Source organism: Delphinus delphis, unplaced genomic scaffold (genome assembly GCF_949987515.2).
Source record: "Delphinus delphis unplaced genomic scaffold, mDelDel1.2 scaffold_84, whole genome shotgun sequence".
Classification (NCBI taxonomy): Eukaryota; Metazoa; Chordata; class Mammalia; order Artiodactyla; family Delphinidae; genus Delphinus; species Delphinus delphis.
In genome coordinates, this window is record NW_027192705.1 from 1,102,924 (window position 1) to 1,130,898 (window position 27,975).

Sequence of the window (27,975 nt, forward strand, 5' to 3'; positions counted from 1 at the left end):
GTACTATAATGCACTTTGCCAATCCATGTTGAGATGAATGCTGATATTCAATAATCTGTTTATATTAAACAATGCAGCAATGCATAATTCTGCTGCTAGCAAAAGTGTAGGGTATGTTTCTAAAGGATTTATAACCTGGAGTTTTTTTTTGTTTTTTTTTTTTTGCAGTATGCAGGCCTCTCACTGTTGTGGCCTCTCCCGTTGCGGAGCACAGGCTCCGGACGCGCAGGCTCAGCAGCCATGGCTCACGGGCCCAGCCGCTCCGCAGCATGTGGGATCTTCCCGGACCAGGGCACGAACCCGCATCCCCTGCATCGGCAGGCGGACTCTCAACCACTGCGCCACGAGGGAAGCCCCCTGGAGTGTTTTTAACAGCATTTGATAAGATACTCTGCTGCTGAATCCTTCTGTGGAGACTAGCAATGAGCCTTTCTCTTTCTGTAAACTGCAACTTATCTATCCCCCCACATATCCTTAAGAATGCTTTCCAGCCTCTTGTACCATTCAGAAACCCTCCATAATCTTCTCAGCACCTCTCTTTATTCTCACACACGTCACAGCCTTACCTGGCACATACCTGCTGTCTCCACCTTGACCTCTGCCCATTTAGTAGCATTTAGAAATACTGAAAACCCCTCTTTGATCATCTCCAATTAATCAGCTACTGTGTGACTCAACTTTACTCAGTTTTATCACTAATTACAAACCATGGTAATTACAATGCTGTTGAGTAACGACCACAATAGTAATTTTCAGTTCTGTAGATCTCAGAATTTCTCACTTCACCAGTGTCTACACGAATGGATCTCCAAACAAATTCTCGTCACTGAATTGTTTCTTGCCAGGACAACGCTGTATGGTCTAGTCTTCCTTGCAGCAGCGGACGCCAGGTAACAACCAAATGGAGGAAAAACCACCGGGATAGATCTGGATGGCACGGAAGAGAAGGTGCGCCTCCACTCCTCCGAACTCATCCCCTCTGGCCCACCACAGGTCCCATTTCTCTCTCCGGGTTGTCTCCTCATCCACACGCGCGTTCAGAGGCCATTCCAGTACGAGATTCTCACGAGGAGCTTCTGACAACCGCGCCCACCCAGGACTGCGCATCGCCTCATGCCTCCACACGACCATCACCAGACGCCCCAGGCAGCTCCCCATTTCCCATTTGTTAGGCTTCTCCGACCACCAAGCCACAGGCGGAACCGTGGCTGCGCCTGGGGCGCCCTACCTCTCGCCTGCGACTTTCCTTGCTCTCACCTGTGGTGAGAGGACCTGGTCCACTCAAGCGCTTCGCCGACGCGGCCAACAGAAGTGGGACGCCGGTCACTCCCCCGTAGACGCAGCTCGGCCTGCAGGGGAATACCGTCTGCGCAGCCCCATGACCGCTTCTCGCGGATTTCGGAGAAAGTAGACGCAGGGGAGGAGCTCCACCACGGCGACAGGACCGGGACGCACCGTTTTCCCAAGGCGGCCAAGAAGCAGCACCGGGCGTCCTATTGGACGGGGCGTGGCGGTCCCGTGGGAAGGAGAACGTGGAGGACGTGAAGGCCGTGGTCCCACTTCCAGTGCCTCCTCGTTATGCCATTCGGGCCCTACCCACTGCGGAGAAAAACATATTTGGGAATAAGGGCAAACGGGATCAAGAGAGAAGGCCGGCGGAAACTTGTCGGCGTCCAAGTCCGTAGGAGACTTTGAACCACTCCCAGGCGACACTTGTAAAGCGGAAGTACGACCACCGGGCCACACGGACGACTCCGGGGATGGATACCCTCTCTTGACCACGTGCTTCAAAGTGGGCGTTTCACGCGCAAGGGACAGCCGGTCGAACCGAGCAGACCCACCACTCAACGACTTCTAGGGAGCGCAGCGCCGGCCTCACACTACACATGTCTGCCCGTCCAAATCCCGCGAGAGCAGCAAGCGCCCATGCCCCGGAGACAGGGACCCAAGCGCGCCAGTCAACAAGCACATCGGGCCCTCCAACGGCCTCAACGCACGTGCCTGGTGCGTTCCCCACGTCCGGAGTGGGACGCTGGTGGACCGAAGTGGTAGAAAATGAACGCACCTAAAGTGACTCAGAAGGACGGACCATCAAGCCTCAAGCGCTCCGGAGGGCTCGCAAGAACCCCTCCCTACAGAACGCGGCGGGCGGCCCAGGTAGGGTCGAGTCCGCTCAGTTCCCGTGGCTGGAGGGGCACGGGCGGTTGCTGGTCGACCAAGCCAGGCAACCCTCACAACTTACTAAGGAGCGCGGCAACGATCACAGCCTCGTAAACCTACACACCCAATCTCCAGCGACCGCAGGAGGAGCCCATGCCCCGCGGCCACCGGGACAATCGCCACACGGATAGCCGGCGTCCCGGAACGCTGCCTCGCGCCCGGCGTCCGAATGTCAGCCCTCGCGAAGATCGCCGAAGCTCCGGAGACAAGGGACGATATAAAAGCGGCCGCCAGGTGGCGCCCGACCACCGGCTCGAACGTCCCCGGGCCGGATCCCGATCGCCGAAAGGCGAGGGTGCAGTGCCGGCCGCCCAAACGCCCGAGCTCGTCTCGGGGAGTCCGCCTCGGAGCTAGCGCCCGGCTCGGCACGACACGGCGCGACCCCGGCAGCAGACGGGAGACGAGGAGCTGGGAGGATGGTGCCGGGAGGCTGCCGCGAAGGAGACGCGCTCTTCACGCTATTCCTGGGCCGCCGGCCGCTGTAAACAAGGAAAATTCTGCAGGGGGATGGACTGCGTGAACTGTAAGCTGAAACCATGAACGTACCAATAGAAAACACGGACGACATTTTATTCTGTAATTGCAGAGTGGAGATGTTACTAAAACATAAAAACCAGAGCCCAGAAGCCATAGAGGAAACGATTGATAACTTGACCACCTAATTGATCTTTACATATTCCACAAGAAAAGTCAAATGACAAGAAGTGGGTAGGTGGGAATATTTGTGCAAATACATGTGTACTAAGAATATTGATATCAGTATTACTTAAGAACAGAACATTTAGAAAACAGCCATTGAGAGGGACCAGGTAAGTAAATTTCAAGTACATTCAGACAATACAGTATAATCACTTTGTGGTTTGGTTTATTGATATATTTTTTTAATGAGCTAGATGTATAGGTATTGACTTGGAAAAAATGTTGATGACAAGCTGTTTAATGAAAATAGCAAGTTTATATATATCTTTTGAAAAGAGTAAATGGAAAAGTAGAGGATTGGAATAGGTAAAGCAACTTTGCAAAACAAGAGTAAATTCCTCCTTACAGCCTGGAGTCAAGAACCAGAACGATGAGTGTGTCAGAAACAAACATGAGCCACACTTCCTGCTTTTCTGCCCCCTCCTTCCGCAGTCCTGGGACAGGCGGCTGGCATCTCAGCCCCTCAATGTCTCTCCTCCACCCACACCCAGAGCTACCTACAGCCAAGAAGAACTTTCACTCTGCAGGCCTGGCCTTCCTATGTCCTCAGCCTGTTTCCTCATATCAGGAACCCTTAGCAATTCACTTGGTTTGCCCAGTCGTCCATGCCAAGTGTTGCTGGTCCCAACCTACACCTGTGCAGCCTTTCTCTCCAAAACCTTTGAGCTGATTTCCCAAGGGAAGAATATTCCCCTGGCATAGCAGGTATGAGCCAAGAGGACAACTGGAAGTTCGCACCTGGATCCATCATACAAATTTTGTGTGCACTCAACTCCCAAAGACACAAGAGCGACGGAGGGTCCACTGTATTGTTAGCGCAACATGGCCATTGCTTTCTTAAAACACGCAGGCTCAATCAGCAAGTCCAGCTGTGGCACGAAGAAAAAAGAAACACACACGCACACACACATATCGGCAGGTAATCCGTACTCCTACCAGGTCTGAGAGTGGTGGGAGCAGAAAAGAGATCATTGTTGCCACTTCTTGGGTCCCCTGTGCTGACAAACCCTGGTTTTTGTATTGATGTCACTGGCGGGGAGTGAGGGCTTCGAGCTCCCTAATGTGTCATTTACTGTCCAGTGCCCTACATTTCATTCTGTCTATCATACACTTTCTCCTCAATACACAGTTACAATTAAGAAAATAATAATCTGCATATGTTACATTCAATTTTCAAGTTTGAACAAAGGTGAAGAACACATAGAGAGGGACCTCCCTGGTGGCGCAGTGGTTGAGAGTCCACCTGCCAATGCAGGAAACATGGGTTTGATCTCTGGTCTGGGAGGATCCCACGTGCCGCGGAATGGCCAAGCCCGTGAGCCACAACTACTGAGCATGCGCGCCTGGAACCCGTGATCAGCAATAAGAGGAGACACGGCAATGAGGAATCCGTGCCCCTCAACGAAGAGTAGCCCCCACTCGCAGCAAGTAGAGAAAGCCCGTGCTCAGCAACAAAAACCCAACACAGCCAAAAATAAATAAATAAATAGGAAACTCTTTAAAAAGAAAAGTACACATAGGATAATTGAGTTATTGTGAAGGAAGGAAATTTTATTTATCTTCTTTTGTAGACTTAAAAATGTTCAAATATAGTCTATAAAAAGTTCAATATTTTAAAAATTAGAAATAGTAAACAATTCCTCATTACTCTTTATTGTCCAGCATCCACCTCCACCCCAGCACCTTTCACATCTGCTCCACCCCCCACCCCCCCACCCCCACCCTGGGTCTGTAAACTTGTTTCTCTCATTACTATCACCTGTGTTCACCACGCACCTAAGGCTGTTGTAGTCATTCACATGGTAATTAGGGAATTTTTCTTTACTGAGGCTAAGGGCTGTATTTATTGTTTTTAGTGAAAATCTCTCCCATGTGTTCTGTGAAGTCACAGCATTAATGGAGTCTGGAACAAGTGGGTGTGAATGACGGAAGGAGATTATTTCCACATCAGTCTCCCTAACAGGGTGGTGAACATAACTGGCATTAGTATTTCATGCGTGTACTTAGAAGATCCAAGCCAAAAGGAGAAACCTGACCATTTGGCAAAAGACGGACCAATTCAAGAATAAAAATAAGTCTCTTCTCACATGTTGTTTCATTGTAAGGAACTCAGCCAACACTTGTCCGCCTCTGCATACTTATGCAGGGTCAGATGAAAAACTGAGCAGGTAAAGATGAGGAAAGGGAAAGCAACCAAGAGAATCCTGGCATTTAAAGCATTGTTAGGCATTCCAGGCATGAATCCCCAGCCACTCACCTGGGAATGAGCTCTACCACCTAACCCCCAGGCATGTGTAGATATGGTGAACCCCCCTCTCTCCAGCGTCAACAATAAGGCAGTGTAGGCTACTGCACATAATCAAGACAGTAATGTTTTCATTTACACATAAAACATGAAAATCCTTGGGTGTTGTACTTTTATTAGAGCTACTTTTTCAGAGTTATTTCATTAATGTTCAGTTCCTAGGAGTTACACCAAACTGCAGGAAACCCGCACAATGATCAGTTGGGGAATGTTGACTCCACAGAAAGAACACCACTCTCAAATGTTTCATGAAATAATTCTTGATCAAACGCACCAGGATTTTTTCTCCAACACCCGCCCCAGTGCTTCAGAGGCCCCACCCTCCCTGCTGTGCCCTCTCCCCACACCCCGGATGCCCTTGCCCTCAGTCACCTTGGTTCCTCCCCATGTGGGAATCAAGCAACATGAGGGCCTCAACCCTATTGCTGCCCTCCATGGCCTTGGACCATGTGGCCAGGCCACTTTGGATCTACTTCATGGTGGGGAAAACAATCCAGGGACTCATGTCTTGTTGGAAGGTCTTGTCACACAAATCAGGGCTAAAAACCCCTTGCACAGGAAAGCAGCAGGAGTACGTACATCATAAGCCCACTGTTGGGTACCACAATCCACACAGGGCAGACACGCTCATCAAATATAGAGTGAAGTTTAATTTGGGGTGAAATTTAGTCGACACCTTCAGATACATTAGCGAAAGAGTAGGTGGAGTTCTGTCCTACTAAATGTCATGGGGAGAAACATTCTTCACTTCATAATATTTCTATAGGAAAGTATGTGTCAACTGTCAAGTGCTACCCAAGTCAATGTTAATCATTAACTACTGCATAGACAAATACTGATAATGTGTCATGAAGAGGGGTGGATCACAGCCCTTTGATCCTGAGATTCTGAAAAGAGAAAACATTCCTTTTGAGACCCTGTGATTGAGATTTACCTACGTTTGCTCATTTATCTTTCGTACAACCCTGTTACTTATAGATTAGTTACCTTTTAACAAGTAACATAAGCTAGGTTCTGAAATTTTGCTTATGTGAGAAGATCATGCAGCTAGAAAATGACAGAGCTAGAATTCAAACGTAGCTCAGGCTGTTTCTGAATCTCAAATTCCTAAATATACTGGTGTTGAGGTGTGGATCCCAGATTCAAATTTCACCTGGATATGTCGCCTATCAAATCAGTGGCTGGAATCCTCCCTGTTATCATAACACTTCCCCTCCAGTCTGTTCACACAATGACTACCGTGCTTAGGTTCTCCCAACACAGGAATCCTCCAGTGCATTGACCCAGCCTCCCGATCATTCCCATGTCTCCTGAGTTTTATGGAACAATTCTCAGGTCCCTCTGACCTCTCAACACAGCTGATGATAAAGACCCCAATGAGAGATGACAAAAAACTCCTCTTCCTATGGCTGCATCTATCATACGTATCTCCCAATGAGTTTTATAAATATCTGCATCCTACCAGGACATGATCATAAACCATTCTCCCATGCTTTGCACACACTTTGAATGTTCCCCTTGTTTCTTTGAATCCCTGAAATTCTCACCTTCCCTCACTTTCAACAGTGTGTTCACCTCCTACAATGCAGATGAAGTAGCATATTCGAAGAAATGTGTCAGCTCACTGTCATGAAGTCAACACCTATTCCTGAATCTTCACCCATTGGCGATGCCGCTCCTGTTTAAACTGAAAGTCATTTCTACTCCTGGATAAGCCCATTTTTCTCAAATGAATCCCCTTCCCTCCTGTTCTCTGGAGGTTGTTTTATTATTAGTTGTAAACTGAAGCTCTTCTACCAGCGAACACCCCTCTCTTCCCAGTCCATTCCCTTTCATCTTTTTCAGTTTCTTCATTCTTGAAACAAAATCTCTGAGCCAATTTTTCTCTAGTTCCTGTCCAATGAATTTCCTCTTTCCAAAGTAAACTGAAAGAGCAGTGCAGGATTAGTGACAATCTCTGGGCGCCCCTCCCACAGTTTGATTTACTAGGGTTGATCTCCTTGTTACTGTTGACTTGCGTATACATAAACCTTTATAACATTATAGTTATCTCTCCGTGATTAAATCCAATGAATGTTTCTCAGTATTTTACTTGAACCCAAGCAGAATTGGACTATAACCTCCGTCAGGAAATTTATATTTCCAAGGTCCTCTGACATCACAAACTCCCCACTGCCTTTAAACTAGTCAGTTCCTGCCAGTGTACTGTGCGCAGTTCTCCTCAAACAATACTATTTCAACATCTCAAGACTCCATTGTAGCCCTCTTCTCTCTTTTTACTATATACACCATCTTCGAAAACTGTTATAATTATTCAGTCTTCTCCTGTTACCACTATGATAATAATGCGTAAAAACGAATGCTAGATTTCATTTCTGACGTCTCATCCATAATTGCATGGGAAGCGGACACCTACAATGAAATGTATATCAGACAGAAGCCAGGAACTTCCTCCTCAAATAAAAACTACTACTCCTCTCATTGGCAGTTTCAGATAGCGGCTCCACTAATTATTTGGGGCTCAGTCATTGACATAACGTCCCAGAACCACACAAATAGAACCAAGCATCGATTTTATCTCTACAATGAGCGCTCTCGTCTCTGTTCATCTCCTCCCTGATATACACATACATAGTTCCAGCTACATTTATACTGCTTCACTTTCAGGTTAAATGTCAGTGCCTCAGAGATTCCTTCTTTAAATTACTAGCTAAGTAACTCTCCTCTCTCTGTTGTCTTGAATAGAACCTACAGGCAACACACGTAATATTTCGCGATATCTCTACTCATGTATTTTTTCTTTTCTTTTTTTTCCTGTTTTCCTCTCTGCACCAATTGCAAAACAGTAAACCGTAGAGTCATAAAGTAAGTTTCTCTTGACTATTACATAAGGATTGTAAATGCACAGAAATTCCATGTACACAGTAACCTAATCTACTCTCAGATGGCCTGTGACCAATGTTCTTTAATCAAATTAAATAACTATCTTTAAATTAATAATTCTTTGAATAATAAATGACTTTGATTCCTCCTGGGGAAAATTTTATTTAGTCATCACCAGAAACAAAATGTGTGGGAAAACTGTGTTTGTGTCTTTACTTAAGTATGCAACTACCACACTTCTGAGTTCAAAGTTTTAGTCTCTTTCTACAGAATCAGGCATAGAATTGTCTGTGGGCTCCTGTTAATAGATCTGATAACCTCATATATTGTATAATCATAAAGAAAGAACGCCTTTAATCTGGATGCCAATCAGGATAAATCTAATCAAGGAACAACTTCCCTAACACAAACTTTTCCTTCTCAACACGTTAACCACTTAGATACATGTAAGGAAAGTATAAGAGATTCCTTTAATTTGCTAATATTCTAAAAACCTCCAAAACCAGTCTTGATGCTTTGGCCGGAGGTCTCACTGTTTTGTGAATTGTGGCCAGTTCTGGGAAGAGAATTGCAGCTGGAGGATTAGTCTTTATATAAATATGTTTAACCTACAAACAGCCCATCAGGCTGTTGGTTTTGTGTGGCTTTATATAAGGACTGGTGTTGTTTGATGATATCAAACATTCAAGGAAGATATTTTTAGGGTTTTATAGCATTTGTATTTTAATACCAAGGTAAATAATAATTAGATTATAATCAATTACATGAAGTTTCCAGGGAGGCAGGAGAGAAAAGAATACAATTGGAGAAATTGGGCTTGGTCAAGGAAGAGATGATTCCTCATTTCTTACTATGGGCTTGGGAATAAACCGTGAGGAATATTTGTAGATTTTGTGACAGTGAGCTGAAGAATGTCCTCAAATTATCTGATTAATCTGTCTAGTAGAAGGTGGTCCCTTTTGTGGAAAGTGGCGAAAGTACTGAGAATGATTAAAAATCAAAAGATATAGAGAATATCTGAAATATTTGTGAGGCATAGAATAAAACCTAATCATCTAGATATAGTACAATGGCCAGCGATATTTGAAAGATGTTGGGAGATTTGTGAACCCTACCAGATTTAATATCCTAGTTAGATTCAGTCATGGAAGAAGCAGGTACTTGGAGCCCTCCAAGATTGGAATCTTGACCAGCAAATGTGATGAATTTGGAAGGAATATGGAAAGAGGAATATGGAAATTGTTGGTCTTCATAACTATATGTTGAAATTACTTGATTTGATTAATTTGGAATAAAAATGAAGACGATTGGCACACATGTTAGGAGAGTGGGGTCAGTGCACTGGAGGTTCTCCTAGCATTTGGGGCAAGGGAGGAAAGTGACTAATAACTTGGAATATCATGGGTTAATTACCTTTAAAAACTCTTTGATTTTTATTTCCTAATAAATAAATTTGGGATACTAATATTTCCCTTATGAGAAGGAGTAGCCAAAGCCTTCTTAGTTTGACCGTGGGAAACAAGATTACTCCTCTTTTCTCATAGGCCAGTTCACATTTGCAGGTGGGGTGGTTGTTCACGCCCAGGTAAAGATTTATGGGTTCATGACTCTTAGGTCTGGAAACTCTAGATAGGGTTCAAGTCTCATGGCTTTCTTCTCTTTCCTTGGATTTTCCCGCTTAGAGTAAACAGTGTCTCTGAGAGAGAATACTAGCAGCTGAGTTCTTGGCAATGTGTCTCCAGGTGAGTGGGGACTTGCTCTTTCTCCTGAAGTGGTAACTCTCTTTCCGGTGGATAGAAGGTGTCACCACTTGGACTGAGAGCTCTAAGTGTATCCTGGTGCAAGTCAAGGCTCTGAGCACTAGTCCTGTCATCTGGCATCTCTGTGAGTATCGTGGAGTAGGGCAAGGGCTAATACAGCCACCATCTCCTTTCCAACATTTACACCGACGTGCTCCAGACTCCATGAAGGCTGTGATGGTAAAGTGAGCACATGAGAGGTTGTATTTCTCTCCGCTCAGCCATGGGTTTGACGGGGGTGTGACTCACTCCATAAGCGAGTCTGCGATGCAGTGAGCTCTGTCATGTGATGGACACAAGTGGAAGGATGAGCAAGAGCAGAAGTTCAAGGTCTGGAAGGGGAGGAGGTGTGTGGACAGGTGAGATCTATACGTCCAGGGTCAGAGATGCTAGCTAGAGGGCTGTTCTGGGCTGAGGGGGCAGGAGAAAGAGAAGAAGCCCTTCAGCAGGACTGGCCCAGAGAGGACAGTGGAGCCAAATTTGCTTTTTTTCCTTTGTTTTTCCAATTTTAATCTGTTTTCTGAGAATACAATTGACTATTTTGAAAACTCTAAAAAGTCACAACAAAATATGCCCTTTCATTCTTGTTCCAAACCAACCATTTTCCCCCTGTTTAGGAACCTTTGTTCAGAAACTGGAAGCACTTTACAGAAATCATTTTTTCCTTAATTGGTGCATTGAGTAGGATATAGTAGGTAGAGGAACACTTAGAAAACTGTGGCCATATGTGAAGCCCTGGAGAGGCCTGAACCATCGAGAGTCTCCGATTAGTCTCTGAGCAGGGAAGACAGGAGGAAGCTACAGGAGAGACCATGATAGTCAAAGTGGTGAGGTCCCAGGAAACGAGGAGGGAAAGAGGGACCTCAACCCACAGGAAAGGTCAGTTGGGGATCATCTTAGAGTTTGGCAACCCCGGGACTACTGGCTTGTAAAGTTGAGCCCGTCTGTCCTCATATCTGGTGATGAATGAATGGTCTCTGTCGAGGTTAGGTAGGCAGCAACTGCGGACCCCAAGTTGTATATACAGTCTGTTCACTCACACAAAATGGTGGACATTGTATCAAGGCTCTCTGACATTTTAATGACTAATTCACCTGTAGCTTTTATTTATTGGGTTTTGTTATGTTCAAACATGTCATGTCAGCTCATTTAATCACTCAGCTCTCTTGAGAGGTTATTAAAGTGTTTCCCACATGAGAACAGTGAGGTTTGTATTGGGGAATACTTTGCTGTAGTCACTGCTGAAAAATGGCGGAACATGTATATTGCCTGTCTTGTGCTAAGTCTGTAGATTTAACTGAAAGTAGTGGGGAGCAGGGATATTTATGAATCCCCAAGTACACGTTTTTTAATTGCCAGTCAGCTCACAGTTAACATTCTGTTGTGGACTGTGCAGGTTATTTCACACCACCCCTCATGTGATGGTCCTTTACCATGAAAGTCACTCTGTATTCAGAGTGTGCCCGTCTCTGTGATGCACGTGAAAGACATATGCCAAGTCAGCCCAGAAGAACATTGGATTTGATGTCAAACAGGTTTGAGCTTTTGATACACACAGCTGCCTTTTCTCAGTACTGTCACCCTCGACCATCACCTCTGAACATTTGGGGAAAGTGGGCAGCCTGAACCAGAATGTCCTGCATGATTTTAGGAATCAGTGACTTTCAAGACATGTGACTGTGACCTTCATCCAGAACTGGGGTAATGTCAATTGCAGGTTTCTTTGAGTGAAATGTCTCTGGAATCTTGTTGAAGTCAATGTGGAAAAATCCCTCCGATGGTGTCACAATCCTGTGAACGTATCAATCTTATTAATCTAACCTTCTGCATATTCCTTGGCCTTAGAGGAAAGGATGGCTCTGTGGCTACTGGTGCTAAACGTCAACGCAGCACCCATTGTTTCAGTCTCTCCCTTTTGGTGCTTTTCCTCATCTTTATCTCGCCAACATCCCATCCATTTTATTTTTCGTTTGTTTTACCCTTAAAGATATATGCTAATTGTCAATATCCTATAATATGTTTCCAATTTCTTATATATTGCTCCATTTCATACTTTTTCTCTCTGTTAAAGATCAACATTTTAAAAATGTTCACAGACAGTAGCTTCAGGAAGAAGCCATTTATCTGAAGGTCAATAGTAAGTTTATGGGGATAAACCCCGCTGTCCACATTAGAGACATGATCTTAGGGTAAGAGGAATTCAGCCCAACCATCTGACTGAAAGTTGACTTAAACCCTGGCCTGGCAGAGGCTTTTGAATAGTTTGCATTTGGAACCATTTTTCCCCCCAAAAAAAACTGTACCTTGAGTTTCAAAAGGTCAGTTGCTTAAATGTAGCTCGTGTATATAGTGTTTGAAAAATAAAGAAGACCGAAAACTTAATCAGAAAACGATGGCATTGAGAGGCTACAAAATAGAAAAATCTATGTGAATTCAGCAAAGTGAGACTCTATGTGAATATAAGTAACATGGTGGGGGGGTAGTTAGTGGAGACCATCACTGAGGGAGCAGCCTAGAATTCATGTGTAGAGAACTAAAGAAATGAATTTTATGTGAGCAAACTTTTAACAGTCTTTCCTTTCCTTATCAATAGCAGAGACTTCACACTGGAGAAGAGCCCACTGAATGTAACAAATATGAGGAGATTTCACATAGAATTCAACTATCACGCCACATGAGTGACCTCTCAGAAGACAGAAACCCTATGCTTGCAATCAATTTGGAAGAGCCTTCAGCCTTTATTCATCATTGAATTAACATAAGATAATTTATACTGGAGTGAAACCATGCAGGTCTCATCAATGTGAGAAGGCTTGTAGACAATGCTGTAACCTTAGATGTCATGAGAAAACTCACCCTGAAGTGAGCCCCTATATATGTTATAAATGTGGAAGGTAGTTTAGCTGGAGCCTCATATTTAAATACACCAGAAACTCACACTGGAGAGAACACTTAATGAGATAAATGTGGGACACACTTCAGCAGAGCCTTAACTTTTATTCACACTGATGAACTCACAAGATGAGAAGGCCTCTGTCTCAAAACACTGTAAAACCTGGTGCCTCAATTATTCTATTCCATTTATATTTTCTATTAATGTGCCTCTCGTGACTTAAAATTGAATTACAAATACATTTAATTTTTCACAAGAGTCCTAGTCCTAGAGAATTTGTGGACCCGACCATGAAAATTCCAAGAATTCAGTCAGGCAGGGATTTATTCCTGCAACAGAATTTTTTATCCAAAATGTTTTCCCCCCACCTAGAACAGATAGATATGTCAGAATGAAGAAGGTGGAAGATCATTCCAGAAACACAATATTGTAAAGCAACTATACCCCCAATAAATAAAATAAGGTAAGATAAAATAAGATAAATCATTGGAGACATGGAGAGTTCCATTTTCAGATTTGGAGAGTGTAGGGGCTTCCTGATAAGGTCGGGCTCCTCTTCAGGTACATTGCTTTTACTTTGTTGGCCTAAAAATATTCATTATAACCCTAAAGTCCACGGATGTCTAATGGGTGAAAGCATGGTATTGTAGGGGTCTATAAAGCATGGGATGTTACCTGCAACATTTGTGTGTCTGTGCTCCTGTCTGTGTACATGCACACGCACACACACAAACGTGCAAGCAAGGCAGAGAGCATATAGCATCCATCTGATCCTAAAGAGAAAATGTGAGTCTGGAATCAATGGTATAAATGTGTCATCAGGAGAGAGAGCATCTAAGTTACCTCAGTCATTAATTTATCAAATTTTCAATTATTAATGAATATTTACTGAAAGCTTCCAGGATTTCAGAACTTGGCTTGTTATGAGGACTAAATTGTAAATAATACAATGTTCCTATCTTCGTAGAACTCTACATTCTAACGCAGTCAATTCAAATACACTGCAATATAAAATTTCTGATACTGAAAATCAAAGATACATAAGGGTTTACAAATTGTGTAACTAAAAAATGTTTGCTACTATTTACAAAGAAAAGTTGCCACTTTAAAAAATAAAATTGAGATTTATAACAGTGTCATTATAGATCTTTGGAAGGTCAAAAATTTTCAAAAAGACTGGGCTTTTAAAAAATATTTTACAAAATTCTGAACCTTTGAAAAGCTATTTTGCAAGATTTGGGAAGAATAAACATAGATTTCCCTTTCTAACAGCCAAGATAATTGTTCAAAATATTATGAAATAAGTATTTTAAATTAACTGTTCAATTACAAAATACACTTTTGAAAATCAATAATGTTTTTTATTAGAATACAAAAACTGCTGCACATGCCCACTAAAATTCCATTTAGCATCCATTTTAATCGAGATTCAATGGGGCACCATTTTATTTATTCATTTATCTTCTTCCAGTTTTACTGATATATTACTGACATAGAGCACAGAGTAACTTTACAGTGTATAATGATTTGACTTACATATGCTATGAAATGATTATCACACTAAATTTAGTGAACATTCATCATCTCATATAGATACAAAATTAGCGAAATAGAACAGTGTGTTTTTCTTGTGATGGGAACCCTTATAATTTATTCTCTTAACCAGTTTTATGTGTAGGAGACAGAAGTATTTATTACCTTTAACATGTGCTATATTGCATCCCTGGTACTTCATCTCTCGGCTGGACGCTTGCAGTTTGGGCCACCTTCATCCAGTCCCACCCCTTCCCACGCCTGCCTCTGTGGACCACAAATTGGACTGTTATTGGATGAGTTTGTTTGCTTGTTGGTTGGCTGTTGAAATATAACTGATCTACAACACTATGTTACTTCTTGTTACACAACAGAGTAATTTGGAATTACTATACATTTCAAAATGAGCACCGGGTCTTCTGCTTGGGGAAGGGCCAGGGCACCGTCGCGTCTGAGGCCCTGGGCCCCGCCGCCAAGCTCAGGGACAGGCCACTGTCTGCGGAGGACGAGGCAGCCTCCGGGTGCCAGAGGATATGCTGGCATCACGCCCCTTCTCTCTGTCCTCTGACCCCAAGTTCCCTCGGCGACGGCAGAGACAGCGGGCTGAGATGTACGCCTAGGGAGGGAAGCAGGTGCTGTTCCGGCCCCGCGGGGCAGAGCCCGGCCGGTGGGAAGCCCTCTGCCGGGCCGAGGACCCGCTCTACTGTCCGTGATGCTCCTATGACTGCCGCTTCCCCTGACCGCAGAGAAGCGGGACAGTCTCCTGGGCCTGCAGGCCGCCACGCTCCTCTCCTCGCAGCCTCCAAGTCTCCCGCCATGCATCCAGCACGGGCGACGTCAGCAAGGGGGGCGGGAGCTCGTGCGGGGATGGACCCAGCCGCAATCGCCGCCCCAGCCCGGAACCCTGTCGTGTGCTCCGCCCGACACACGGTCGCTCCTTCCCGGACCTGCCGACCGAGCTGCAGGAGGAGCCGTGGAGACACTGACGCCAGAGGGGCCGTCGGGTTTTCTGGGCCGGTCCGGGGACACCGGGCCTCTTCCACTTCTGGCTCCATGTGCTTCCCGGTCTGTAGCTTAATAGCCAAAGGACGCAGCGCCGGGACGCTTCGCTGGCTGCACGTTGCGCGCAGGGTCGGCACTGGAATAACAGCGCGGTGGTCAACTACACAGTGCACCCCGCGTGCTACTTCTTTGATCTTTGTCTCTGGTGTGAAAGGGCCCAGATTTCCCATCCTGGGCAACAGAAATGTTCTTTATAAATGTTTTGTAGAAGATGTTCTGTCCCCTACCAAAATAAGATATTTGGTGACTTGAACTGTCAGAGTCATCCGCTGATGTTGGCCGTGAGGTTGAAGAGCAGGTCACTGCCGCAACCACATTTGGGTGCACAGAACCCACAACAGCTGTCAGACTCTGGCCATTAGCCCTCAGAGAAGGTGGACCCGTAGCGGCTGGACTCCAAGCCAGGGGTGGGGCTGGAAAGGTGGCTTCTGTCCCTCTGGGAGCCACAGAAGTTAGGGGTGAATTGATGGATGAGGATCTGTGCCCAGCAAATAACTATTGTTTGGAACTCTTTGATCCCATGCATGCGGCCGGACAGGGAGCACAGGGTCAGGACAGTCTCACTCACTGCTGGTGGCTGGGGACGCCAACAGGAGGGGACCATACATGAGCAGGGGGCGCACCCTGGGGGAGGAGTAAGTCCTCTCCCATCTTGGGCAGATTTTGGTAACTTGTTTTTTGTTTTGATTGTAGTTTTCATATTTTCTGGCGGAGAGCTAGTACAATCAATTCGTTTTGAAATGCTGGTCTCCAAGGAGGGATGTTTGCACTGTAATTCGAGAGAACAAGCCATTGCATCCTACATCCCATCGGCCAACTTCCACACCCAGCTTGTGCTGGTAGGAACTGCAAGCTAAGAGTGGTTTTTATATATATAAATGGCTGAAAATAATTCATAAAAACATTATTTGCAACCCACAAAAATTATATAGCATTCAGATTTCCTTGTCAATAAATAATGTTTTATTGAAACACAGTTATAATCCTTTATTTACGTTTTACTGTAGCTGCTTTTTGGCTACAATGACTGAGATGAGTAGAAATAACAGACATCCTATGACGAATCTAAAATATTTACTCTCTGGTCCTTTACACAAGTTTGCCAACCCCTGCTCTGGAAAAGCGGGAAAAATATTTTTTTGACACTCATATGCTGGGATTTATACTTTTAAAACAGTTAAACTTTTAGCGAATTTTCTCCCTGGAAACAAACTTTAGGTAGATGTAAATATGTTAAATTACTCTCAGTAATCTCAGTTAGAATAAACACTAATTCACAATTATTCCTGCACTGAGGAAGGGAATCCACCTGCAGATAATTTTATTTTCATCTCAGAAATAATCACAAATTAGTGTAACTAAAACCTAGCACCCACAAAAATTAGCATCAACTGCATAAACTGCTAGATATTTCTGAGCCTCAAAATAGAACATTGTAAGCCATAAAAGTATTTACTTTAAATTTTGGTTTGGCGACATCTCTTGCCTGTGGCAGTGTTTACCAAAGTTAATTGATCACAGAGAATTTCATCAAGAATCATTTTCTAATAGAAAACTATCAAGAGTTAATGCACTATAATTCACACTGGAGTAAAATAAACCAGAAAACAATCACATTGATGAAACAATGAATATGTAATTTACATAAGAATATAAAAATGTATAACAACAAAAATCACTTATTACCTTATTTTCTGTTATTAAATATAAAAACAGATTATGCAACTTCCAGGTATTCTTGCATCTGGTAAGCCATTTCTTTCTTAAAAGGGCATTATTGCATAATGAAACATATAGGTAAATGCATTTTTAGATTTTTATTTTGTATTTAGGAATACATTTAAGTTCAAATTTACCAATAGTGTATATAATCGCATTGGGACTCTATACACTACAGAACACACTGGGAAATTCTAGATTTTATGATAATAATGTGTTATTTTGGATTGCTTTGGGTTATCAAAAAAAAATAGAAAGAAATTAAGAGCCCAATATAAAGAGGAAGATAGCAATCCTCTTGTCTGTTATCCTTTAAAATGGTATCCGGTTGAATTTTGAATAAAATGGATAATGAAAGGAATTTTCACAGGCACATACAGGGAATTTTTATCCTTATAAAAATCGGTACTGATTTTCAAACATATAGTTTTGAATTCTGACAATTTAAAAAATACTTGTTTTGGAATATAGAGAAGAGCAAACCTGGTTATTAAGACAGGAAACCTAGCTTTGCTCTCCTCAATTCATGTAGAGAAGATTTTCCAAAATTGAGAATTTTGTAAAATATTTTTACTGACCAGTACTTCTAAAAATATATAACTTTTCAAAGTTCCAGAATTGAGACTGTTTTAAATGTCAATTTTATTTTATGAAGTGCCAACTTTTTATTGTAGACCAGTAGTGATATTTTGTGACTATACAATGTATGAACATGTCTTTTTTTTAATGTCAGAAATTTTGTTTTGCAATTTATTCTTATTGCCTGCATTAGAATATAGAGTTCTATGAAGAGAAAGGCGTTCTGCTATTTATGTTTAATCATCATAACAATCCAGGTTCTGAAATATTGGAAGTTCTCATTAAATATTTAATAATTAAAAGTTTATAAATGAATGAACAGGGTGATTTATCTTATTTTTCTCCTGCATGAATCCTTTATGCTAATAATTCCTGAATCGCATTTTCCCTTTATGATCAGATAGTTGTTACACTGTCCCTCCCTTGAATGGGTGTCTGTGTGTGCGTTCAGATGCATGTACACACAGTAATGTTGCAGGTAACATCATGGGTTTTTAAAAAAAATTTTTTAAGATTTTTTTATTGATGTGGACCATTTTAAAAGTTTTTATTGACTTTGTTACAATATTGTTACTGTTTTATGTTTTGGTTTTTTGGCTGCGAGGCATGTGAGATCTTAGCTCCCCTACCAAGGATCGAACCCGCACTCCCTGCATTGGAAGGTGAAGTCTTAACCTCTGGAATGCTAGGAAAGTCCCCATGATGGGCTTTATAGGCCCTAGAATACCATTTCTCAACCCATTAGACTTCAATGGACCTCAGGGCTATAACGATTGTTTTGGCCAACAAAGAAAAAGAAATTGAACTGAAAAAGGTCCAGAACTCATCAGGCAGCCTGTACACTCTCCCTAGCTAGCCTTCTTGAAAGTTTAATTGACAAAATAGACGTTGTCTCTATGGTGATCTTTCTCCCGGAACTTTTTTTAGTACAATTTTTCTACATCAAAGAGTAAAGCTTTAAAGGTAGACTTACCAATGGCTCTGTGAGGGATCTCCTTTCTGTTTACATGATTTACTATATGCACCCCTCAATGTTCTAATACATTCTTAAAGTAGAACTCTTTTTATGTCTTCAAAGATCTTTCACCTTCTCAGTCCTGAAGATATCTATCTGTTCTTTTTGGACAAAACAAAGAAACCCTTGGCTACAAAATGCTATGTAGGGATTAAACCACCATCTGACTCTGAATTCTTGAGTTCTTCCTGTCCATGTACCCACAATTATTCACCTTTCTTTAAATATAATTAATGTATACATTTTTTTAAGTCATACGAGAAATAGTAAATGAACGTTAAGTAATAGAATTAATTGAAGCAGCAGAGGTTAATCACAAAGTATGTGTGTATTTATTCTTGAAGCCATTCATCCGGAATGCGTATAAGGATATTTGGACCCTAATGTACGAGTTAACACACATCATACTATGTTTTATATTTTCAGTTAACATTCATCGTTGTTTCCTGATTGATCCCAGTCTTTGTAATTATGATTATAATTTTATAAAGTCAGAAAGTGTCTAACTGATCAACAGTGACAGAGTATTAACAGAAAATGGATTCATTCTTACTTATCACAATATTTCATGGTTTTGAATGACACATACCCACTCAGTAACGCTTATGTATTTGCAAATCCTGATCTACTGAAGCAGGTTTGCTTCGTTTCTTCTTACTTGATACTGAATATTGCTTGCAGCACTTCTCAAAACCCTTCACCATCTACATCTTTATACTGTATATTTAATAATAAGACAATTGCTGAAGGACTGAATTATTGACTCAATTGCATGCTAACACATTCTTTATAGACTATTTTCCCAGTATGAGTTTTCTGATGAATAGCAAGTGAAAGATTTTCCACATTGTCTTTAGAATTGACATCTCCTCAGTGTGAGCACATTCTTGTTCAGTCAGGAATGAGGAATTACTGAATAATGTCCTTCCTTCATTACACTGAGACTATTTTTTCAGTGTGAACCCTCTCACGTCTAATGACTCCATGACTAATGGAACTGTAGCATTCATTTCATTGGATTTCTTCTACAGCAGTGATTAGATGGCTTACACCAAGAGGGCTCTCCTCGTAGTAAACCTTGGGATGTCTTCTCTACTGTGTCAGGGATGCAGTCCACTCTGAGTTCTCTGTGTATTCTGAGGCTGGAGCTCCAACTGAAGGCTCTTCCACCATGATTACAGGGTCAGGGTTTCTCTCCACATGACTTTCCTGGTGGTTTAAAAGGGATAATTTCTGGCTGAAGGCTCAATATCCTTGATTACAGACACAGGGTTTCTACTCAGTATGAATTCGCTGGTGTTTATAAAAGTGGGAGCTCTGGGTAAAGGCTGCACCACATGGATTCCAGACATAGGGTGGCTCTCCTGTAAGTTTTCTAGTGTGTATAAGCGTGAGAGCTGCGTTTAAAGGCTTTTCCACATTCATTGCATTTGTAGGCTTTCTCATTAGTGTGAATTCTCCCCCATGACTAAGGTTATGGCTTTGACTAAGTGTTTTCTCACATAAATGATATTCCTTGTGGTTTCTCTCCTGTGTGAATGTGCTCATGTTATTGAAGCGTTGAAGGGTCACTGAAAGCTCTTCCACAGTCATTCCAAACATAGGGCTTCTCTCCCGTGTGAGTTTATTGGTGTGAATAAAAGTCAGCTCTCTCGCTGCATTACCTTTATAAGGTTCGTCTTCTCCAGTGTGAGCTGTTGGTGTATAAATGCGAGGCTTCAGCTGAATTATTTCCCACGTTCAGGACATTTGCAAGAGTCACTCCAGAGTGCACTCTCTCATGTTGTCTAAGGTTGGAGGGTGACTAAAAACCTTCCACATTCTGAGATCTGCATGGTTTCCCTCTAGTATAATTAGCTTATGTTAATTCAGTGGTGAATAATGGCTGAAGTCTCCCATTCAGGCTGAAAGTGTAACACACGTGGAGTTAAGGTTGTTGTATGTGACATGTCCTCATATTCATTGCATTCAGTGGGCTCTTCTCCAGCATGAAATCCCCGCTATTGACAAGGAAAGAGAGGCTGTTAAAAATTGCTCACATAATAATCATTCAGTCATCTCTCTACATGTGACTTCTAGGCAGCTTCCTCAGTGATGGTCTTCATTGAAAATCTCCCCATGTTAGTTACATTCACAGGTAATGTTACTTTGCGGAATTCACACAGATTTTCTATCTGGTAAACCCTCACTGGTCATAGCTTTCTGATTAAGATTTAGGTCTTCTTTATGTTTCAAACACTATATCCAGGAGCTATGTTTAATCAATTACCTTTTCATTGAAGCCCAGGATAGTGTTTGACATGTAATGTCAAAAAACATGGGTCCTCAGATTGTTCCATCCTCCATTAAATTGATAGAAAATCTCCTGGCCACATGGCCAAGGACATGGAGGGCAGAGCTAGGGTTGAGTCTCTGATGTTACTGATTCCCACATGGGGAGGAACCAAGGTGACTAAGGGCAAGGGCATCCGGGGTGGTGGTGGGTGCACCAGGGGTGCTAAAGGCCTGTAATTGGTGTTGGAGAACAAATGATGGTGTCTTTCACCAAGAATTATTAAATAAGAATTTTGTGAGAGGTGTCCTTGCTGTGGAGACAGGACTCTCCAGGAGACCATGATAAGGGTTACCTGGGAATTAGTGTTAATCCTAGGAACTGAATATTAATAAACTAATAACTCTGAACAGTAAGTCCAATCAAAGTATAACACCCCATAACTTGCATTGTTTTCTGCAAAATGGGGATATTATATTCTCCCTACATGCCGAGTAGCCAATGCAGCCTTGTTCTTGACCATGGGAGGAAAAAGCGTTCCTTCTGTCTGCGCATGCCTGTGGGTAATGTGGCAGGAGTCACTCCCAGCTGAGTGGTTGGGGATTGATGCTTGATATATCTAACAATACTCTGAAAGGCTGGGTTCTCATGGCTGTTTTCTCTTTCTTCAGATTTATCTGCTTGATTTCCGGATTGTCCCTGCATAAGGATGCAGAGGAGCGCAGATGGTGGCAGAGTTCCTGATAATGAAACAACAGGTGAGAAAAAAAATATTTTGATTCCTGAATTGATCCATCTTTTGCCAAGTGGTCAGGTTTCTACTTTGGGTCCAGATCTTCTAAGTGCACCCAGGAAATATTAAAGCCAGTTATGTTCACCACCCTTTTAGGGATATGGCAGGTCAGGGACCAATGTAGAAACACTCTCTTTCCCAACATTTACTTTCACTTGCTCCAGTCTCATTAAGGCTGTGACCTCACAGAAGACGGGAGAGGTTTTTACCTTCTCTTTTTATAAAGGTCATTCGTTGGGCTCAGTGGCCTCCTTCATCATGTTACTGGCTGCAGTGGACTTAGGAATGTGGTGAACACAGGGGATAGAAAATGACTGAGAACAGAAATCTCTACGTCAGTCGGGAGCAGGCGTTTCATCAGGTGAGTCCTGTGTTATAGGTGCTGGGGTGAATGGAGGCTTGGTGAGAGATAGCAATAAAGAATCAATTCTTTTTCCTAATTTTAAAATGTTTAACTTTCTACAGACTACTCATAAACATTTTGATAGTTTTATAAAGATAAATGTAAGTTCCTTAGCAAAGTTATTCACATAACTCTGTTCCTTTGTGTAGTTAACCTTCATTCAAATTAGAAAGTTGAATGCAATGTCTGCAGATTCTTATTTTCTTAATTGTGACTGTGTATGGAGGAGAAGGGGCATAGTACATAGAACAAAGTGTAGAGCTCTGGACAGCAAATGACAGTCTGGGGAGCTCCAAGACCTCACTCCCACACAGATCCATCAGTAAAACAACCAGGATCTGCCTGAATGAGCTGGGATTCTAGCCCAGGGAACCCCAGAGGTGGGAACAATGGGCTTTCTGCTCCCACCATTGCCAGCCCTGGTAAGTGTTCCTATTAGACCCGAGGATGTGTGTGTGTGTGTGTGTGTGTGTGTGTGTGCGTGTGTGTGTGCGTGTGTGTGTTTGTTTCTTCTTCCTGACAACCCTGGACTTGCCGAGTGTGCATCACTGTTTCATGAAAACTATGCTCATGTGGTGCTAAAGGTATAAGACCCTCTCAGTCTTGTATCTTCCTGTGTTGGATACATAAAATTTATGTAATAGGTCCAGCTGCAAATGTTCAGTTTTCTCCTTGGCTCCTACCTGCAATGGCATGGGGATGTCTTCTTTGGGAAAGCAGCTCTAGACTCATGGAGAGAAGAGCTGCACAGGTGTAGGGTGGGCAGAGATAATTGGAGCAACCAAGTGAATTGCTAAGGTCTCTTGGCGGACGGTCCGAGACGATCTCCAGCGTTTGGGCGGTCGGAGCTGATCCCTCGCCGGCCAGCGGTGAGAATCCATCACGCTGACGTACGAGCTCGTTGTCGGGAGCCACCTGGAGGACGCTTTTATATTGTCCCTTCCCTCCTGAGCTTTGGCGACCTTCGCGAGGGATGTGACTCGCCCGCCAGGCGCAGGCCAGAGTTCCGGAGGCCGGCGACGCAGGCGGCAACCATCCCGGTGGTGCCGAGTGCTGGGCGCGTACTGTCTTACCGGAGATTGAATGTGGAGAGAAGTGTGCTGTGGGGCCAACACTGAGCTCCCTCGAAGTTTTAGGGGGAGGTCTGCGCCGGTCGACCAGCACTCCCTGATGCCCCTTGGCCCGCGGAGACCTCCTACCCTTCTACGCGCAAGCAGGAGAGGATGGCCGTGCCCGACGTCGTACTCCGTGTGGAACGATCCGTCGCTGCGTCCTCGCCGCCTTGGGGGCCCGGCTACATCCCTGTGCTGTCGAGGCGGTGGGGCTGCTCAACGGGGCCACTTCATTTTCTCCGGGCCCCAGGAGAGGCGGTCACGGGGGCGGTTCTTGCCCCGAGGAAGGGGCACGGGATGCTGTCAACAGACGGGATCCACCCGGCAGATTGAACCGACGGCTACGCAGGGACCTCCCGTCCCCACTCCTTGGTCGCCTCGTCAGCGTCGCCCTTGCGTTTCCAACCTCTTCAGGTCCCCTCACCGCGGACTGTCGAGGGCAAGCGTGTAGGGCGCTCATGGAGGGGCGGCAGTTCCTCCTAGGCTTCGGTGGTCGGAAGTTGTCATTTCTATTTGGGAAACAGGGACTGGCCGGGGCATCCGTGATGGTCGGGAGGAGACACGAGCCTGGCCGCGGTCCTGGGTGGGCATTGTTGTCGGGAGCTTCTCTGAAGAAGCTCTGCAGACAGTGAACGGCCTACAGACGCGCGGGCAGAGGGGAGGACCCCCCCAGGGCAACAAATGGGACCGATGGTGTCCTGGGTCGAGAACGGGTGTCATCGGTGTGGCGGTGCGCCTTCGCCCGTGTGCGATCTGGATACTTCCTGTTGAGGTTCACACCAGTTGCACGTCACTTGGCGGCTGCAGCGGCAAGGTCGACCAGATGGATAGATTTCGGTATTGGGGCAAAAAAAAATTGAATGAATTAAAACTCTTTTTCTTGTGAGATTCACTACAATGTGAACATTAGTGAAATAAGAAATCTTAAGATTTACAGTAAATTCACATTACTGTAATAATTACTATCGTTTGCAGTTTTTTTTCACAAAATGTTTATCTATGAAATTTAAAATATATTTAGTACAATTTTTTGTGATACAAGTCTGCTAATGAGAAAAATGGAATTCTTTGGCAAGGGGGATGCCATTTAGCTTATTACAGGTTCCTATCATCAAAATTGCAGTTGTTAATGCTGACTTATAAGGAGATTTTGCCTGGTTTACATATTTCATATTTGAAAATTCTTTTCACACAAATATGTACTACCAAATAATGAAGTTCAGGAGTTTGTGATTTTATTGAACATATTCATTTCTTGGAAGGAATTTATAAAATTCTGTTTGATTCTTCTATTGATATTTGCCTTTTAGTATGTCATTATATTGTACATTAGTCATTTATAATTCTGTTTGCAGTTAATTTTAAAAACATTGATTCAAGTTTCTCTATCCACAGAGTATCTGATTGCTTGAAGATGATGAAGGAGGGTTTTGGGATGCAGAATTTACTAAATCCACCTGGAAGCCTGGGAAACTCTCCCTCCAGCCACAAGGCCCTGCCCCACACACTACAGCAAGCGATCTGGAAAACCAGACTCCAACCTCTGCAGCAATAGGACCCAAGGGTCAGGACTTGGTCAGTGACTCACAGCTTCGAAATTTTCAGTCCTTTCCATGTAGAACCAAAAGTGGGGAAGGCCAAATATGTTCCCCTAAGTAATCACGTAAGATGCCCCTCTTCCTATCAGCTTCTCTCAAGCCTCCCTGCATCACAAGCTCTCGGGAGGACATGGCTTCCTTTTTTTGCCACCAGAAAGTGTCCCCACTCTTATGTGCCCTGAGTCTCAGCCTGATGTGAGTGGTGGTGGCTGACTCCCGTGCTCTATAGACAAGTTCTCAGTAAATAGTGCTTGTTCTCATTTGGGGTGTGTGTGTGTCTTTTTTCATATCTACAGAGCTTAGGATGGCAGGAAGCAAATAAAACTCATGATAATATTCCCCATGTTATTTTAAAAATCACATTTATTAATCACCATTTTTTAAGTTGAGACATAATTCACATACCATAAAATTCACCCTTTGAAAAGTGTAGAATTTAGTGATTTATAATCTATTCCCGAAGTTGTGCAACCATGGGCACTAATACCAGAACACTTAATCACCTCAAAAAGAAACCCCATCCCCATTAGTCTCTTCTATTCCACCTATGCTCAGGCGTGGCCACCACAAATGTGCTTTCTGTCTCTATGGATATGCCTATTCTCAATATTTCATGTGACTGGAATCATACAATATGTGCCCTTTATGTCTGCTTCTTAAACTGAATGTCATGTTTTTGAGGCTCATGCTTTAGAATGTATCAGTAATGTACTCCTTCGTTTGGCCTAAGAATTTTTCTTTTTAAGCCATAAGGTTTTATGTACATTCACATGCCACCAGGGTTTTTGGAGGTTTTTTGTTTTTTTTTTTGTAAAATATATATTGTCCATTTTAACCATTTAAAGTCTACAGTTGACTAACATTAAGTACTGCTTCCCTGCCTGGCCCCAACATACCCCCACTCACCTGGAGCTTCCAGTAGGCCCAGAGGACACAAGCCCAGCCATGCTGCCCTTCCTTGGAAAACCCAACGTCATCCATCATGACCATGACCCCACTATTAGTGCCCCTCATTGTAGCAAAAAGAACCCCGGACATGGATAGACTCTAGTGAAGAGGGCAGTTGCTCCCAGGCAAGTTGTTGTGCTTGGGACAAGGAAGCAGTGCCCTGCGACCTGCAGTCACCCTGGGGCCCCATGAGGTACAGTGCTGGTCTCCTGAGGGCATATTCTGCTGAGGTCACGGCCAGGCCCCTATGGAGGAGAACCAGTGAACACTTAGGGACATCTCTTGTCATTCTTTTCTTCCTTCCTTCCTTCCTTTCTCTTTTTCTCTTTCCACCTGGAAGAGGTAAAGCTTGACAAGAAAAAAGTAAATGACTTTCTAGACCATCCATATTTCAGGGTTGCCTCATGGACCTGTCCTTATTTCCTCAATAAAAACCCTCCAAGGAACTAAGATGTTCTATGTGTTCCATGCACGCTCACCTGTGTGGCTGCCCTGCACAGTCCCCCATCTTCCCTTCCCTCTTCCAACACTTCACTCCCCTGTGGGGGCTTATTCAATGGCAAAGATTGCTGTGAGTTCCAGCATGGTGTCTGCCTCACCCCCTTCATGACTGTCTTGCTGAACCAACAGCCTTTGTTCTGGCTGCTCGGGAACCCTTGTCTGTCCTCTGCTCAGGGACACTGCTCATCGTTAGCAACACCCAACTGTATTCCCCATTGTTCAGGCACTGGGAAATCGGCTGTCCTGACCTGGGACAGCTTTAAATATAAGAAATTGCTACCTTCCACCTCTGGTGTCAGAAGGCTGGGTGTGTGGCCCAAGGCTCTCGGAGGTGTTTTGCATCCTCCCAGAATCTCCTCTCACCTCCCTAAGAAACTCTACTACCAGGACACCTCCAACCAACACCCTCCATTAGGTGCTGAGCTGTCAATATTTCCAGCCCAGAAAGACCACAGCCTGTGCTTTGCAACAGGGAAAACCCTCCCCTCGACCTCCAGTCCATCCAAGTGTCCCCATCGTTCCTCAGCTCGCACAGCCCACAGACGGTTTCTGAGTCTGTACAGCAGGCGAAGTCCCATAGGTGTCAGGTCCTGAGTCTCTTCCAGCTACCATGATCCACTCAAACCTACGTGATGAGTCCACGGTCCTCTGGGAGTGCAGGGGCCCCTCCCATGTGCCTCTTCTGGCACTGTTGCTGGATCCCCTTCCTCCTTAAGTCAGGGGAAAGAGCTTGGTTTCTCTGGGCCTGTGAGTGGGGAAGTGTAGGAGGAGACGAGCGGCCTAGAGTCCAGTCTATTCTGCATCCTGTGGGCCCATGACTCTGGTGGGTGGAAGCAGAGGGGGTAATGGGACAGCGAGGCTCTTGGCCTGCTTAGTGGCTCGGGATTTAGGGCACATTCAACTGGAGGCTGAACCTAGTGGAGCATGTTGGTCAGCAAGCAATTTCTGCATGTGTAGGAGCTGAACCAGTTCACCAAGCTCTCTCAAAACTAATAAACACTCTTACTTCTGGCAACAGGGCAAGGGCAGACGACATTCCAGGAAACCCCTCCCTACCATCCTGGGAACATTCTGACAGGGTCTTTGAATATGCAACAAATGTCTGCTTTGGTTAAGAAGACATTGGGTGATTTGAAGGTACATTCTGGTAATGTAGAAAACTACAGTACTTCAAAATTAAAATCCTATTTTATGATTTAGAATCTACTGTACTTAGATGACTGATAAATTGTTTAATGAAGGCATTGGTAAAAATAAAAGCTGAGAGCTACAGAGTCTTTTTGTTTGTTTGTTTGTTTGTTTTGCATTACCTGGGCCTCTCACTTTTGGGGCCTCTCCGGTTGCGGAGCACAGGCTCCGGAGGTGCAGGCTCAGAGGCCATGGCTCACGGGCCCAGCCGCTCTGCGGCATGTGGGATCTTCCTGGACCAGAGCACAAACCCGTATCCCCTGCATCGGCAGGCAGACTCTCAACCACTGCGTCCCCAGGGGAGCATGAGAGCTAAAGAGTTTTAACATTACTTTCTATTTTCATAAGTTTTACATTATAGTCTAAAACTGTGGCATGCTTACCTATTTGTCCATCTATCTCTCCTTCTTCCTCTCTCCGTAGCGTTAAGATGTTCGTCACTATTTGGTAGGT

General features: G+C 44.0%; 1 long non-coding RNA gene across 2 annotated transcripts; it reads left to right on the top strand.

The window, feature by feature from the left end:
• On the top strand, window positions 1–27,593 carry LOC132419399 (uncharacterized). Of its 2 annotated transcripts, XR_009518181.1 has the most exons (5): window positions 1–3,029; window positions 21,651–21,737; window positions 21,999–22,133; window positions 24,683–24,862; window positions 27,353–27,593. It is a non-coding gene; the product is annotated as an uncharacterized lncRNA (long non-coding RNA). The 2 variants fall into 2 exon arrangements; XR_009518180.1 differs by lacking the exon at window positions 27,353–27,593 and having other exon boundaries at window positions 24,683–25,107.
• The last annotated feature ends 382 nt before the right edge of the window (window positions 27,594–27,975 follow it).